Source organism: Odocoileus virginianus, chromosome 7, assembly GCF_023699985.2.
Source record: "Odocoileus virginianus isolate 20LAN1187 ecotype Illinois chromosome 7, Ovbor_1.2, whole genome shotgun sequence".
Classification (NCBI taxonomy): Eukaryota; Metazoa; Chordata; class Mammalia; order Artiodactyla; family Cervidae; genus Odocoileus; species Odocoileus virginianus.
The window spans coordinates 46,065,085-46,080,527 of NC_069680.1; the positions used below are offsets into that span (position 1 = coordinate 46,065,085).

General features: G+C 42.6%; 1 long non-coding RNA gene across 3 annotated transcripts in view; it reads right to left on the bottom strand.

Annotated features, from left to right (window-relative positions):
* Window positions 1-4,077: 4,077 nt before the first annotated feature.
* Window positions 4,078-15,443, bottom strand: part of LOC139036041 (uncharacterized) — a 39,052-nt gene continuing 27,686 nt past the window's right edge. For 2 of the 3 annotated variants that reach the window (XR_011488737.1, XR_011488736.1), the window contains exons 2-4: window positions 11,883-11,998; window positions 7,693-7,954; window positions 4,078-4,897 (exon numbers count right to left, since the gene is read on the bottom strand). This is a non-coding gene — a long non-coding RNA (uncharacterized lncRNA). Of the gene's footprint in view, window positions 4,898-7,679; window positions 7,955-11,882; window positions 11,999-15,443 lie in introns of all 3 variants that reach the window. The other variant, XR_011488738.1, reaches the window with a different exon arrangement.

Consider the following 15,443-nt stretch of genomic DNA (forward strand, 5'->3'; position numbering starts at 1 on the left):
CAGACTATCTAGAAAGGTTGTTAAGACCGCATCCCACAAAGATATAATAATAACTGATTCTCATTAGTCATCAGGAAACGTATTGGGTAGGATAGTGGTTGTCAAATATTTTCGGTCACAGAAATCCTTATTAGAATAAAAGCTTATGCAGAACTTCAATATTTAGACTAGAAATAGATGAGTAGTTTGGAGGGAACCAGCACCTAGAGCCACCGAACCTTGAATACAAGACCCTCCATTGAACACCCTACCCCCACTATGGGGGTCCTGAGGGGTCTCCTAGGAACACCAAGGACTTTGTAACATCCAGTTTAAAAACTGCTAGGGTAGGAGATATGGTCTGGTGAAAAAGATCTGAAGTCCCTTCTTTCTTATGAATCTTCTATCTCTAGCCTAAATATTGAGGTTCTGCATAATCTTTTATTCTAATAAGGATTTCTGTGACTGAAAAATGCTTGACAACCATTGTCCTACCCAATACCTTTCCTGATGACCAGTGAGAATCAGTTGTTGCTATTATTATTATTATCTTTGTTCAGGTTTCTGAACCACAACCATCCCTGGAATAGAAGAGAGAGCCCCCATCTTTGGCTGAGATCACTGGCCCAGCTAGAGTAATGGGTCAGAAGGGCCCTGTGTGTCCCTCTCAGGCCACTTGATCATGTCCGTATGAACATGTCCACGAGGGTTAGTTGATGCCAGTGTCACATTTCTTGGCATTGGCTCCCAGACTGTGTAACATCCAGCAGTGATGGGCAAATTAAAGCAGCACCACTACCACCATTAACAGCTTCCCAGCCAAGCTCATCTTGTACCAGCCCTCAAAGCATGTTCAGAGAGGAGAGCCTCTTCAGAGTCCATGATGCCAGGTGCCATAGATGCCATGCCCAGAGTGAATGAAGAGCCAGGCTCTGCTCACAGAATGATCAGCAACAAAGGTGACAGGCACCAGGCCAGATCCCAAAGGACAGGAACCAGATGAAGGACCAGGAACCTCATACTCACTGTGGCTGGCTCAGCATCAGCTCTCCCAAGCCTGGCTCAAACTTAGGACATGTAGATGGTGACAGAGTGAAAATCCCCGAGTCAGAAGACCAGGATTTGCTCTGGCTCTGTCACTGGTGAATGTGTGACTTAGGACAAATCATTTCTTCTTGTCGGACCTCACTTGCCCAATTATAAAGTGAGAACATTGGACCATAGAAGTTGTTCTGTGTACTGAGAGTTTCTTGAAGGAAGGAAATGTTGTTCACTAAAAAATAAACATCTTAATTCCTCAGGAATCCGTTCACTTTTTAAACTTGGATATACATTTAGATTTCCCTGGTGGCTCAGACAGTAAAGAATCTGCCTGAAATGCAGAAGATCTGGATTTGATCCCTGGGTCAGGAAGAACTCCTAGAGAAGGAAATGGAAACCCACTCCTGTATTCCTGCCTGGGAAATTCCACTGACAGCGGGGCCTGATGGGCTACAGTCCATGGGGTCGCCAAGAGTCGGACATGACTGAACAACTAACACTTTCACATTTGGATTCTTCATATGTTTATTTGAAAAAAGATGAGGTAGATTTTATTTTTAAATGGGTGCAAACTACCAAGTCAGATGATCTAGCAAGCACTGATATTTTTTGAAACTTAGTTTCCTGAATTATTCACAGCCTACTTCAAAGGGATGATGAAGTCAAACTGAAAAAGGTGAATTCAATGTCCTCTTAGTTCCACCTCCAGATAAAATTGGGAGAGAGACTAAGGTAGTTCCCAGATGTCCTCAGTATAGCCCCATCCTGACATCATTGCCCTTGGACACCCTATTGTGCTAAGCCAATGAACAACTGGAGCACACAATCCTGGCACACGTCTCCCACCAAATCTGTTTTTTCATCACATCCCCCTCTGAGACTATAGTGTCAACTTATCTGTTGGATTAACACAGCTATGCTAATGCCTTAGGATCAACAGGCTGCAAAGGACCACAGAGATACCTGCTAAGCTCTTTGGCAACCAAGGCCAAGAGCATGAGGATGATTTGCCCCAGATCAGACTCTAAACCCAGCTTTCCCAGTTTCCAGGCCAGGACTCATCCCACTAGCCAGTTCTCACCACTGACTGTACATGATGATCGCCTGAAGGGCTCTGTAAAAGGCTGTACTCAGGACCCACCCCCAGGGAGTTGGATTTCATTTATCTGATGTGAAGTCCAGGAAGCACTAATTTTTTTTAAGATTTTTATCAAAATATAACATACATACAGAAAAGTGAATTAATTATAAGTGTATGTGTTAAGGAATTTTCACAAATACCCATGAACCCAGACCAAGAATCAAAGTCCTCTAGCACCTAAAACTCCCACCAAAGATAATTGCTATCCTATTTCCAATACATAGATGACCTTTGCCAGCTTTTGTATTTTATCTAAATGAAATATACAGAATGTTCTTTTGTATGTGTGATTTCTTTTACTCAGAATTATGCTTATAAGATTCATCCACATTGTTTGTTATGGTTGTAGGTTTTTCATCCTTGTGCAGTGTATTACTACATTGTGTGAATATACTTCAGTTGGTGATCCAGTTTACTGTTAATGGACATTTGGGTAGTTTACAGTTTGGGGCTATTATAAATAGGGTACATTCACAATGTTATATTTAAAATGAATACCCATCAAGGACCTACTGTATGGCACATGGAATTCTGCTGAATGTTAAGTGGCGGCCTGAATTGGAGGGGAGTTTGGGGGAAGAATGGATACATGTATATGTATGGCTGAGTCCCTTCAGGGTTAACCTGAAACTATCACAACATTGTTAGTCAGCTATACCCTGATGCAAAAAAAGAAGGTTAAAAATATAAACAGTATGCATTCTAGCACATATCTTTTGGTGAACATATATATACATTTCTTTTGAGTATATACTTTAGAATAGAATTGCTGGATTATTGGATATGCCTATGTCCAGCTTAGTTTCTGTGAGATAATTATCTAAAGTGATTACCAATATGTAACCCCTCCCTAACTTGCATGAGTTGTCCTACATCTTCATCCACACTTGGTATCATCAACTGTATTGTGTGGTCATTCCTGCTGTGTATGTGAGGGTATTACATTAAGTTCCCCCAATCATTCTAATGCACAGAGAAGGATTAGAATCCCTGTTTTAACCCTACTCTCATGACCACATAAGGCTTTTATTCTAACCCAGTGCTTCTATGATATTCTACAGCCCAACCTAAAATGGTAGGCCTAATTTGTACAAAACACAAATTGGTGGATAAGCCTTTATCCACCAAATTTAAGTTTTTCAGTAAATTTTTCATTTTTTCCCTGTTTGGTACCCAGTGCTGCTTCCCACTAGTGATGCTAACAGTCAACAAAATAAACAAGTGAGAAATGAAAACAATAGCCTCTTCCAATCCCTAACATGGAATTCTATATGTAATTTGAATCTTTTTTTGGTAACCACAATCATTTTCTGCCTAGTATACAAGTTTCTCTGTGTTAATGAATCCTTAATGTCCTTCAACCTTCTCTTTGGAATTCCATTTTCTTCAGAGGAAAAGGCAGCATGTACCACATGGTTGTATCGTGTCCAACTCTTTGTGACCCTATGGACTATAGCCTGCCAGGTTCCTCTGTCCATGGGATTATCCAGGCAAGAATGGGTCACTTACTGAGTGGGTCACCATTTCCTACTCCAGGGGATCTTCTCAACCCAGGGATCAAACCCACATCTCTGACAACTCCTGCATTAGCAGGCAGATTATTTATCACTAGCACCACCTTGAAAACCTGTGTACCACATGATCCTCTCCCAACTCCAAGTGACTGCACCAAGCGTATACTCCCGACTCCAACTGGGCCAATCAGACTCTCTCTTTCAGGAATTAGGAATTAAGACTTAAAGGATGAGTCAGTTATTTGGGACCATACAGTTATGTGAAATTGAAACCAGAACTGACACCAAGTTACTTGCAAGCCACATAAAAGCTGCCGTGACACTAGCATGAGCAGAACTTTGGAGATTATACCAACAAGAGAGCTTGAGAGGGAAATTAAATATTGGTGCACAAAATAATTTCAACAACAAAAATCCAGTTTATTTTAGTTCCCTGGTACCATGGCAGGATTAAAGGAGACAGATGTCAACCAATTCTTGTCATTAACTTAGAAAGGCATGGAGCCTAAAATAGAAAACCAGACTCAGGAAAAAATCTCTTAGCATGAAGAGATTATGAAGGGTAATCCTGAAAAGGTCCTCTTGAATAAGGGATGATAAATGGAAATTAGTGTTTCAGATCCCACTGATGTTAAATTAATATGTAGTAAATGTCATTAATTTTGTTATTTGATATCAGTAAATATCATTGTAATTTTTTGTGATATCTTCATGATCTATTTTAATGAACCTAAAGTGATTCACAAACTTTCATCAGCTAATCTACAATCATTGTCCATTTAGTATATAATTTTCCTATACAGTTCTATATCTTTCAAATATGAATCCTCCAGTCACATGGCTATTTGGTACTAGAGCTCCATAGCTGGAGATGAGCTATTGAATTAACAGGAAAGTTATGAGGAAATCAACAATATTCCACTTAAAAGATTGATTTATTTTTATAAATATCTAAGGTTAGGATAAGCTAGGTTTTGCTATGATAACAAAACTCTGACCTATTAATGGGTTAGACAAATTAAGATCTAGCTCCTGTTCACACCTCCTTTGTCATAGGTTGGCAGAGGCATACCCCTCATCAGAGGAGCCCTGAACAGAGGCTCCATATCAGCCTGGGCTTCCACAAAGACTATACCACAAGGAAAGGGATGAGGAGAGTTACACGCTAATTTCAAATGCTTCATTCACATTCATCTGGACAGCACATGGTACATGGCCATGCCTATGAAGAGAAATGGAGAAATAAAAGCTTACCACGTGCCTGGAAAGAGAATCAGAATACATGCAACTAGGCCTTACAACTAACACAATGTGTGGGAGAACATTGTTACACTGCATCCTTTTTTTTCTTCTAAGTTTATTGAGAGATAACTGACATACAGCACTGTATAAGTTTGAGGTGTATGACATCATGATATGACTTTATATATGTCATAAAATGAGTATCACAGTAAGTTTAGTGAATATCCATCATCTCGTATAGGTACAAAATAAAAACAAATTTTTTTTCCTTGAGATGAGAACTCAGGGTTTATTCTTTCTTTTAAAAAAATGTTTAAATTTTATACAGTTTTAAAGGTTACTTTACATTTACAGATATTATAAAATATTGGCTAGATTCCCCTCATTGCACAATACATCCTTGAGCCTATCTTATGACCCACGGTTTGCACCTCCCACTCCCCAGCCCTTTATTGCTCCACCTCACTGGTAACTACTAGTCTATTCTCTATATCTTACACTGTGTGTTTATATTGATAACACAGCTAGCTCTTCTGCTGGTGAAGTTGCTCCTCGTTTGTGTGACGGAATTAAGTCAATAATTCATAGGGTTCTGAGGGTGCACTGGCAGCCCAGTTTATTGAAAACCTGCTGGCCTAAACCACGGTGGGACCTGCAGTTAGCTGGGAAGCTATTGGGGGCTGACTGAGGTCCACATGTGTCACATCACACAGGCAACCTTGCCCATCAAACCGCAGTCCCTCTTTCCAGATCCTGGCGTAAGTGGAATATTGTAAATGTAGCCACTGGTTTGGGTTTTGGTGTGGTTGGGAATGGGGAAATGGAGCGAGATAAATGGGCCTGTGTTTGGGTCTTATTCGACCTATAGCATCATGGGTACGCCCACACCTGGGAGAGGTGAATCAGCAGTGTTATGTCATGAACTGGCTCTAAGGCTGAAAAAATCGCCTTTCTTTTCTGAGGCAACTCTGGGAGATGGTGAAGGACAAGGAAGCCCGGTATGCTGCAGTCCATGGGGTTGCCAAGAGTCGGATACGACTTGGCGACTGAACAACAACAAAAAAAGGAGGCTAGGAAACATTTTTTAGTACAATCTCTTTCTAGAAATGTCATAGAATCTCAATGTATAAAATAGATACAAAATGGTGCTAAAGTAGGGGTGAACAGTCCCACATCCCCTTAGACCTGCCAGCAAACAGCAGTCTCTGAAATACTTTCACATAAAAAAAACTTTTAGTGCTCCAGGGAACATGACATTAAAATGCCATGACTGGGACTTCCCTGGTGCACCAGTGCCTAACACTCCACGCTTCCAATGCAGGGGGCCCCCAGTCAAGGAACTAGATCCCGCTTGCTACATTAAAGAGCCTGCATGCTGCAACTAAGGCCTGGCACAGGCAAATAAAAACAAGTAAATAATGAAGCATTTTAAATGCCACAATTACATAACCTCTAAGATTCTTTCCTGTGAGTCTGTTGTTCTAGCTTTGATGCCAGCACTCACAGCCCCCTTCCCTGACCCCGTGCTTGGGCCAGCCTGGCCCAGCCCCTCATCCTCATGCCCCAAGTGGCCCTCCCCGGCCCCTCCCCGGGCCCTGAACACTGTTATTGCAAGCCTACAGCTCCGTGCCCAGGATTGCCAACAACGCTGACATCTCTTGCCTCTGCTCAGGAGAGGGCGAGCCGTGCCTGTGATTGAGAAACCTCCCAAGCCCACACCCTCTGCCTCTGTGTCTGGGCTCCATTTCCTCTTCTCTCCTCATCAAGTATGGCGCTTTCATCATCCTGGTGTCACAAGGGTTGGCGAACTGCAGTGGAAGGAGCCTGTCATGCCACCGAGAACCCCTTGGTAGTTCTCCAGGTCATTAAAAAGACTCTGGGAGACAGTGGAAACGCCTTTGGAATGTTAAACCAAATGGCTTTGTCCTGGCTGCCAGGCTGAACAAAGAAGGGCTGGTTGTGGCGTGGGTGGGTGTGTCTGAACATCCCTTGGCCGCCATGGCCACAGACCTTCCCTTGATCAGCTGGTTGGTCTCCCTTTTGGGTGTTTCTGATGAATAAAGGACAAGATTCATTGTGAGACTCTCATAACAACCAGAACACCCTTTCCCAGTCATCAGTCCGCAAATACTGTACTATTTGCCAGTAGGCCCTACCTTCATCTAGGTCACTTCCTTTGTCTTGAGCTGAACAGTTGTCTAGCTACTTGCCTCTCAAAGAGTGGTCTAGACCTGTAGGTATTACCTGGGAACTTACTAGACATTCAGAATCTCAGGCCTTACCCTAGACCTACTGGACCAGAATTCTCATTTTAACAAGTAACACGTCACTAACCTCATCTGGGTAACTGTACAAGTGTGAGCAATTTGGCCAATGGTTCGATCCCAGCTGTCTCAGAGAAACACCTCATGTGTCACAGGAAGCAGGAGTGTGGGAGCCCGGAGACCTGGCCTCCAGTTCTGACCTTGCCATGACCTCGCCAAGAGACCTTGGCCAAGCTGCTTCTCCACCCTGGGGTTTTGGACGAGCTGGGATTCTGACTCCCCAAGCACCTACTCTGAGAACAGAAAACTGAAAGGCGAGCTCTCTCCTAGATGCTGATGATGGGGGTTTTTTTGCCAAACACTTAACAGAACATTGTTCCTACGATATAATAATTATCAGAAAGAAGAGCTTTAGAGCAGCTACCACTGTCTATTTGTTTTGTTAACTGCCCTTTGTTTCATGGTTCATTTCATGCATGGTTCTCTGTGGCAACTCACTTCATTCAGTTACCTGGAGGTCCCTTTTGTAACCTCTTTGCACTTCAGTTCTTCCAGCTTCCAAAATACGAATCGTCATATCGGCCCCACTGATCCTATCGGGCTGTAGTGAAGCTCTGCTGAGAAACACCTTCTCTGCTGAGAAAAGTGTGACAGGCTGCCACACCCACTGCAAGTGGACAGAGTCTTTCTGAGAAAGTCTTTTGCAACGTGAATTTTTTGAAACTTTAAAACACTCGCATGTTTCCCAGCACATCATCTGCTAGGCGTTGACCCTGGGGAAAAAAGGCTATTAATTACATATCATTCTGAGTAATAATGAAAAATTGTACAGAACCCAGATGCCCAAAAAGAGGCAACTAGTTAAACTAGTCAATGGTGGTATACACACCCATAACAAAATTCTCTGAGCCATTAAAAACAATGCTAAAGATAAGTACCGAAAGATATGGAAAGCTGTTGGTGATTTCCCACTCATGAATGAAAATATACTGGAGGCTATAATATGGAGTACGACTACATTTAAGGTTTAAAATACAGTATGTAAAGGCATAGGAAAAATCCTGCAAGCACACCGTTGTTTGTGAATGCCAGTACACTCTGATTATGGGTGGGTTTGTGTTCCTCATTTTGCTTATCTGTATTTTCCATACTGAAGGTGCATTACAATTTTCAAACACAAACTGTTTCTTTAGAAAGAAAGGCAGAGCCTTTCTCACAAATTAGAAGGACTGCTGTTACCATCTTTGTACTCCTGAGTGGAGAAAGCCTCCTGGGATATGAGGAGAGAGATACAAAGGGCAGGGTTCCACGTCAGCCCCATTGCTATCCTCACACCCACCACGTGAGCAGACTTCAGCTGACACCCCAAAGCATCTGCAGGGGGTGAGAAGAGCTACCCCTTGCATTCAGGAACTCAGAGGAGAGGGGGGACTGGCAAGGAAATGAGAAATTCTTCTTGGAGGACAGAATTGGAAGCTCGCACACCTGCAAAAAGAAGGCATGGGAGGAAGATGGTGCGCCTCCTGCAAAGCCAGCAGTGCAAAGATCTGCCCTAAAGCCAGGCCAGGGGCCTGCGGTCAGCAGCTGTCTTGTCTCCTTCAGCCAGAAGCAGGGAGGCCAATTCACCTGCCAGATACTCCTTCCAAAACCCAAAGGAAGGCAATCCGTTTTTAACAGGGAAGAGGACTTTGATTCTATGCTTCTTCCCTTCTAGTTCATTGAAAGATACTTTCATCTTTCTCATTTAAAATCTCTCCACTTGGAACAGAAGAGAATAGTGTTGGAAGCTGACTTTGCTTTTCTGTTGTAAATAACAGTGGAAGTGCTGGCGGTAGAGACGGTAGCAGCAGTAGCTGTTGTAGCAGTAATATCAATACTTAGTGCCAAGTATTTTACTTGCATGATTTTATTTAAATCTTCAAAACAACCCTGTGAGCTTGGTTGTATTGCAAAGTAAGAAACCAGGGCTTAGAGCAAGCAACTGGCCCAGAGGTACCTAGTGAGGAAAGGCTGGAAGCTGGATTCCAACTAGGTTTGTAAGCCCCGTGTACCCTTCTTTCTACTACTGCACACTAGAAAATCAAAGTGTTGCCAGTCCCAGTTATATCTAAGTTGGTTCTAGAGTTGTCTACAATAGTCCAATTACACTCAACAAACTCAGGATGCTTTTTTAAAAATTCAATCTCTTCTTACGTCAATAGTTTAATGAGACTCTTAAAATATTTTCTTGCCACTTCACTAAAGAACCACTTCACTTCCCAGGAGATATCATTCTTCCGCCTGAATAATGTACCAGCCAGCATTCCCTAATTTGGCTATCACCAAGTGGGAGGTTTTTCCTGGTCTCTCCTCTGCTAAAACACTATTTGTTGATGGACAGAATTTGATGTAAGACTGGTCCACTCTGATTCTATCTAAGAGCCTTGAGTTAGAAAAGGATGAAATTTTATTTCTCAGGTTCTATAGAGTGATTTGATGTCTTGTTTTTCCCAGTGATGAAACTGTGACTAAGCAAGTTGAAAGATACTACATAGCAAAAACATTTCTTCAGGGTCCTAGGTAATACGAACAAAAGTGGATGTCCAGGGAACCCCTGAACTGAGCCAGAAATGTGAGAATTGTCTGGGGGTTAGAAGAGAGGTGTCTCCCAAAGGCTAAAGTCCCTATAGAGAAACTTCCAGTATCTAAAAAGGTACTTATTAATTCAGCATATTCATCCATTAGGTGCCTTCTGTGTTCCAGGCATGGTTCTTGGCACTAGTAATTAGATGGAAAGTATATTAGACAGAGTCTCTGTATTTACAGAACTTAGAGAGAAAGGAATGCATCAGAAATGTTCTCAACTACCAGGAACAGGAAATCCAGCAAGCAGTACATTTTTAAAAAGTAATTTTTCTCCATAACAGAAAGTTTTCAGCAGCTCAACAACATCATCAGAGTTCCTGTGTGCTTCCTTCCTTCCATCCAAAACCTTTAGCATGGTGGCTTTTCATTTATCTCCATGTTTCAAGACAGCAATCACAGCTCTAGATATTAAATCTATTTTTAAGGCAAAGAAAGAGTATAGAGTCAACTACAACTGATTATTTCATTCAGAATGCAAAAACTTTCCAAGAAGTCCCTTGACTGATCTTTACTTGGATTCCATTGGCCAAAATGATTACATGAACCATCCCTAGCTGTCAGAGAGGCTGGAAATGTGAGCATCTGGTGAATGGGATGACAGTGAAGGACTTTAATTAATCATGATTCAACCTCTCAGACTAGGCCATTGTATCCTAAACAAAACTAGGGTTGTGAGAAGAACTAAAGAAAACCATAGCATGTGGAGAGAGGGGAGGGATGGCAGGTAGCTGACTAAAACTGCCTGTCACAGTCAGATTCACACTGTGAGACGATAAGTGTCTGTTGTCATAAGCCACTAAATTTTGTTGTACTTTGTTATTCAGTGATAGATAACTAATATGATCTCCCCCATTTGCTTAAGTATTAATAAAGCAAGTCCTTATTCTGTGTTAGTCACCATATTAAAAGCATCAACATTTAATGCTCACAACAACTCTATAGAGACCAATGTTATCCTTTTTTTTTTTCAACAGAGGAAGAACACAAGGCACAGAAAAATGAAGTAGTTTGCCCAATGACATACAGCTCTCTGAACCCAGGCAATCTTCGAGTGACTACTTGTAAACTTTCATACTACACTGTATTGTGTGTGTGCTGTGTTGCAGATGTTTGGGTGTACTGAACAGCGTGCATAAGGAAAACTAGGGAGGATACAAATCAAACTGTTGACCACAGTTACTCCTGGAGACAAAGGTAGAATTAAAAAGAGAAGGGAAAAGGGAAATTCTCATTTTTTTGTCAACCAACTTCTGTATTGTCTGAAGTTTTTTTACAATAAAAATGTCATAATGAAATATTGGTATAATTAAAACTTAAACTGAGCTGGCTAACAGATGTATGCTGTTCAGAGAAATGAAGTACTAGGAACAGCATTGGCATCTTTGACCAAGTGCAAGTCAGCAGCCCATGGTTCTGCTTAGGAGTGATTCAGATGGGCACCTTCTATGGATTTACAGGGGAGGGGGCCACTCCCAGCCCCACTTGCAAGCCCCTTCAGCTCAAGGCCTTCCCTGCTTCCCCACAGTCCATGAGGCGGGTAGGTCTGCCCTCCCTGATCCAAACAATTCTCTCCAGATGAGCCCAGAAGCCCTGACACCTCCTCCCCTGGATGCCCACACACTCACCAGGGTGTGTGACATGTGATGCCTTATCTGGAGACCACAGTAGGACAGTTGGCCAGGAGCCGGGGAGTCTATTCTGAGTCGGGGCCCGAGCCAGGTTCAGTAATGGACTCGGAGAGCAGAGTGTTTGGGGCTTCTCCCCTTGTGACTGGGAAGGATCATGTGGCCGGTGTGCTCCCTGCCACTGTCCTTGTCCCTGTGGGCAAGATATATTTAGCATGTGGCCTGTGCCAGCGCTGTCACTAGAACCTCACTGCTTTGGTAACTCCAGAGCACTGGTCACAGCCCAGGCCCGTCTATTTTTGTAAGATCAGTTTGTGGAGTGATGATAAGAGTTATCTTTCTTATGCAAGATCAATCAGATGGGCCTGCCCCACTGGCCAGTTGGAGTCTATGCACCAGGTGATGAACGGCCTTGAGCTTCTGATACATGAGAAGTCACACCATCACCTACCCGCTTCCTGAGGGCTGCAGTGGCAGGAGTTTCAGCCAACTTTAGGAACAGGCCTGTCACTCTTGTGTGTCAGACACCTGGTGAAAATGCCCATGAAGAAGGTTTCTTCCTCACTCCTAAAGCAAAAGAAACCAGGGCCGAGGTAAAAAAAAAAACCAAAAAAAAAAACCACCTTATTCCAAAGGTCTCCATTGCTTGAGCAACAATTGCAACAGACCTCTTCAGTCAAACCCAGTGAACCTTCCCACTTTTGAGCCCTCAAAATGTCCGTGGGAGACCGTCCCTGAACACCTCTACCAATCAACACCAGTTCCTCCTTACAATAAAAACCATGAGCCATCCTTAGGCTGGAAGTGAAAGTGGCTCTGTCGTGTCTGACCCTTCGTTACACAATAGACTATACAGTCCATGGAATTCTCCAGGCCAGAATACTGGAGTTGGTAGCCTTTCTCTTCTCCAGGGTATCTTCCCAACCCAGGGATACAACCCAGATCTCCCACATTGCAGGCAGATTCTTTTTTTTTTTTTCCAGTTTTCTTTTTTTGTTGTTGTTTTGATTTTTTTAATTAATTTATTTATTTTAATTGGAAGCTAATTACAATATTGTAGTGGTTTTTGCCAAACATCGACATGAATCAGCCACGGGCACACATGTGTTCCCCATCCAGAACCCCCCTTCCACCTCCCTCCCCATCCCATCACCCAGGGTCATCCCAGTGCACCAGCCCTGAGACCCTGTCTCATGCATCGAACCTGGACTGGCAATCCGCTTCACATATGATAATAAACAAGTTTCAACGCTACCCTCTCATCCCGCCCTCACCTTCTCCCACAGAGTCCAAAAGACTGTTCTTTACTTCTGTGTCTCTTTTGCTGTCTCACATATAGGGTCATCATTACAATCTTCCTAAATTCCATATATATGCATTAATATACTGTATTGGTGTTTTTGCAGGCAGATTCTTTACTAACTGAACCACAAAGGAAGCCCAAGAATATAGGAGTGGGTAGCCTATCACCTCTCCAGTGGATCTTCCCAACCCAGGAATTGAACCTTGGGCTGGAGGGACTGAGAAAGACAGCAGTGGAGATTTGATTAGGAATGAGGGTGAGAGACTGCTGAGTTCAGACAGTGGGGGTAGGATGAGAGAGTCTGGGTGCATCGCAATGGCAGGGAGGAATCACTGAGGCTGAACGCAGGGATCTGGGCATCAATACATGCTGGCAAAGACACTGGGTACGAGACAGAATTAGAAGGACAGCTTCTTTTATCACGTGACCCTGGGTAAATCCATTTGCTACTCCAGTCCTCAAATGTCTTATGTATAAAATGAATGAGTTAGACCAGAAGGCTTTAAGACCACTACTATCTCTGACATCCTATAATTCATGATAGTTACTATAGAATAGAATTTGATGACTGGCAGCTCCAGTGCTGCAAAATTCTCTCTTCAGGGGCATGAGGAAGAGACTGCAGGTATCCTTTCCCCACTTCTTCTTTAGTACAAGAACCCAAGTTTTTAGCTGATCCATTGCCACCAAGCTAAAAGACTTAATTTCCCAGGTTCCCAGTAACGTAACTGTGTTTTATCCAATGAGACAAAAGTGGCAGTATCATGTGTAACTTTGGGGAACTCTCCTTAAAAAGGAAGAGGCAGATGTGATGGATAATACAATCTCTGCCTTCAAGGCAGAGAGGGAGAAATAAAACTCTGGAACAACGAACATGTAAATGACAAAGACATATATGCCTTAGTCTTCTAATAGTTCTTCTGGATGTTTTACTCAGTCTTCTGGGAAGAAGAAAGCAATAAGCAATTTGAAAAATGTATTTCACAAACATCGAGACCCATTATATTCCAGATTCTGCTGAATTAATCAAATACAAAATTTGAGCTCAAGATCATTAGTGGTAAACAGTTTGCCTGCCTGTGCAGGAAATGCAAGAGATAGTTCTATCCCTGGGTTGGGAAGAGCCTCTGGAGGAGGAAATGGCAACTTCCTCTAGTATTCTTGCCTAAAAAATCCCATGGACAGAGGAGCCTGGCAGGCTATGGTCCATGGGGTCAAAAAGAGTGGGACACAACTGAGCACGCATGTACATATGTTTCCAACCCAACAAACACATAATATTGGCCTAATATTTAAAAATCATATTTAGAGACTCAGATGTATAGAACAGACTTGTGGACTCTGTGGGAGAAGGCGAGGGTGGGATGTTTCAAGAGAACAGCATCGAAACATGTATATCTAGGGTGAAACAGATCACCAGCCCAGGTTGGATGCATGAGACAAGTGCTCAGGCCTGGTGTACTGGGAAGACCCAGAGGGATGGGGTGGAGAGGGAGGTGGGAGGGGGGACCGGGATGGGGAATACATGTAAATCCATGGCTAATTCATTTCAATGTATGACAAAAACCACTGCAATGTTGTAAAGTAATTAGCCTCCAACTAATAAAAATAAATGGAAAAAAATAAAATAAAAATCATATTTAACATTAAAATACAGATTTTTTTTCCAGCTTCTATCAAATTACGAGAGAGTTGGCAACATAGAATCCGTATTCCCAGCTGACCATAATTTGCCAGAGCTGAATAGCAATGGTTGGTTTCTCAGGGGTTGTGTTCTCTAGTTGACAACAATTGTCACCGCTCGTTTTCCTTACCCCAAACTACTTCATCCATTCCATCATTTCCCGTCTAGCCCTGGAGGGCATTGGGAGTTGTGGTGCCTGACCGAGAAGCTAGAACACAAGGTGGGTCATGTGTTCCCATCATCAGAAACAAACATTTATTGAGCACTTATGTCCGAAGACTAAATTTGAAATAGAGTGGTCTCTCAGATACACTTTGAGCAACTGTGCTGGGTATTTGGAAAGAGGGAGAAAGAAAAGGGGAGAGAGTAGTACAAAGAACATTAAAATCCCATTTTTACCCTTTAAAGGGGAGAGGGAACACTTTCTCCTGCTGTTTCTATTTGGCTGTCTGGGACACAGATGTGATGGTGGCTCTCCAGCACCCTTCTTGGACTTTGGGGTGAGGACTACACCCTAGGAATGATAGACCAGAGATGTGGAAGGAGTCTGAGTGCCTGAAGACTTCATGTAACTGCCACAACCAGTATTACGTGAGAGAATAAAGCCTTGGGGGTTGGAAACATTATTTTGTGTTTTCTATCTCTTGAAGCCAACCCTAATCATACTGATTACAGGTTCAAGTCTAAATCCTGGGTCTGCCTGGCATCCTCATGACTAGGACAGTAACGACATTATAACCATGGCAGTGCCTTCTCTTAAAACTCACTTCCTTTCATTTCTAAAAATGCACCTGTGAATTTTTGGTAGATATGTGTTACAGTCAATTACCAAAAGCAAGAGGCTAGAGACAATGTGGGCAACTGCCAGTTATCAAAACACTACCCCTCTAATTTACCTTAACCATCACCTTCATGCTCCTAGGTCATTAAATCATTTTTTCTTAACTAATGTATAATATACAAGTTTCAGGTGTATGACATAGTGATTCACAATTAGTAAGGGTTATAATCAATTTAAAGTTCTT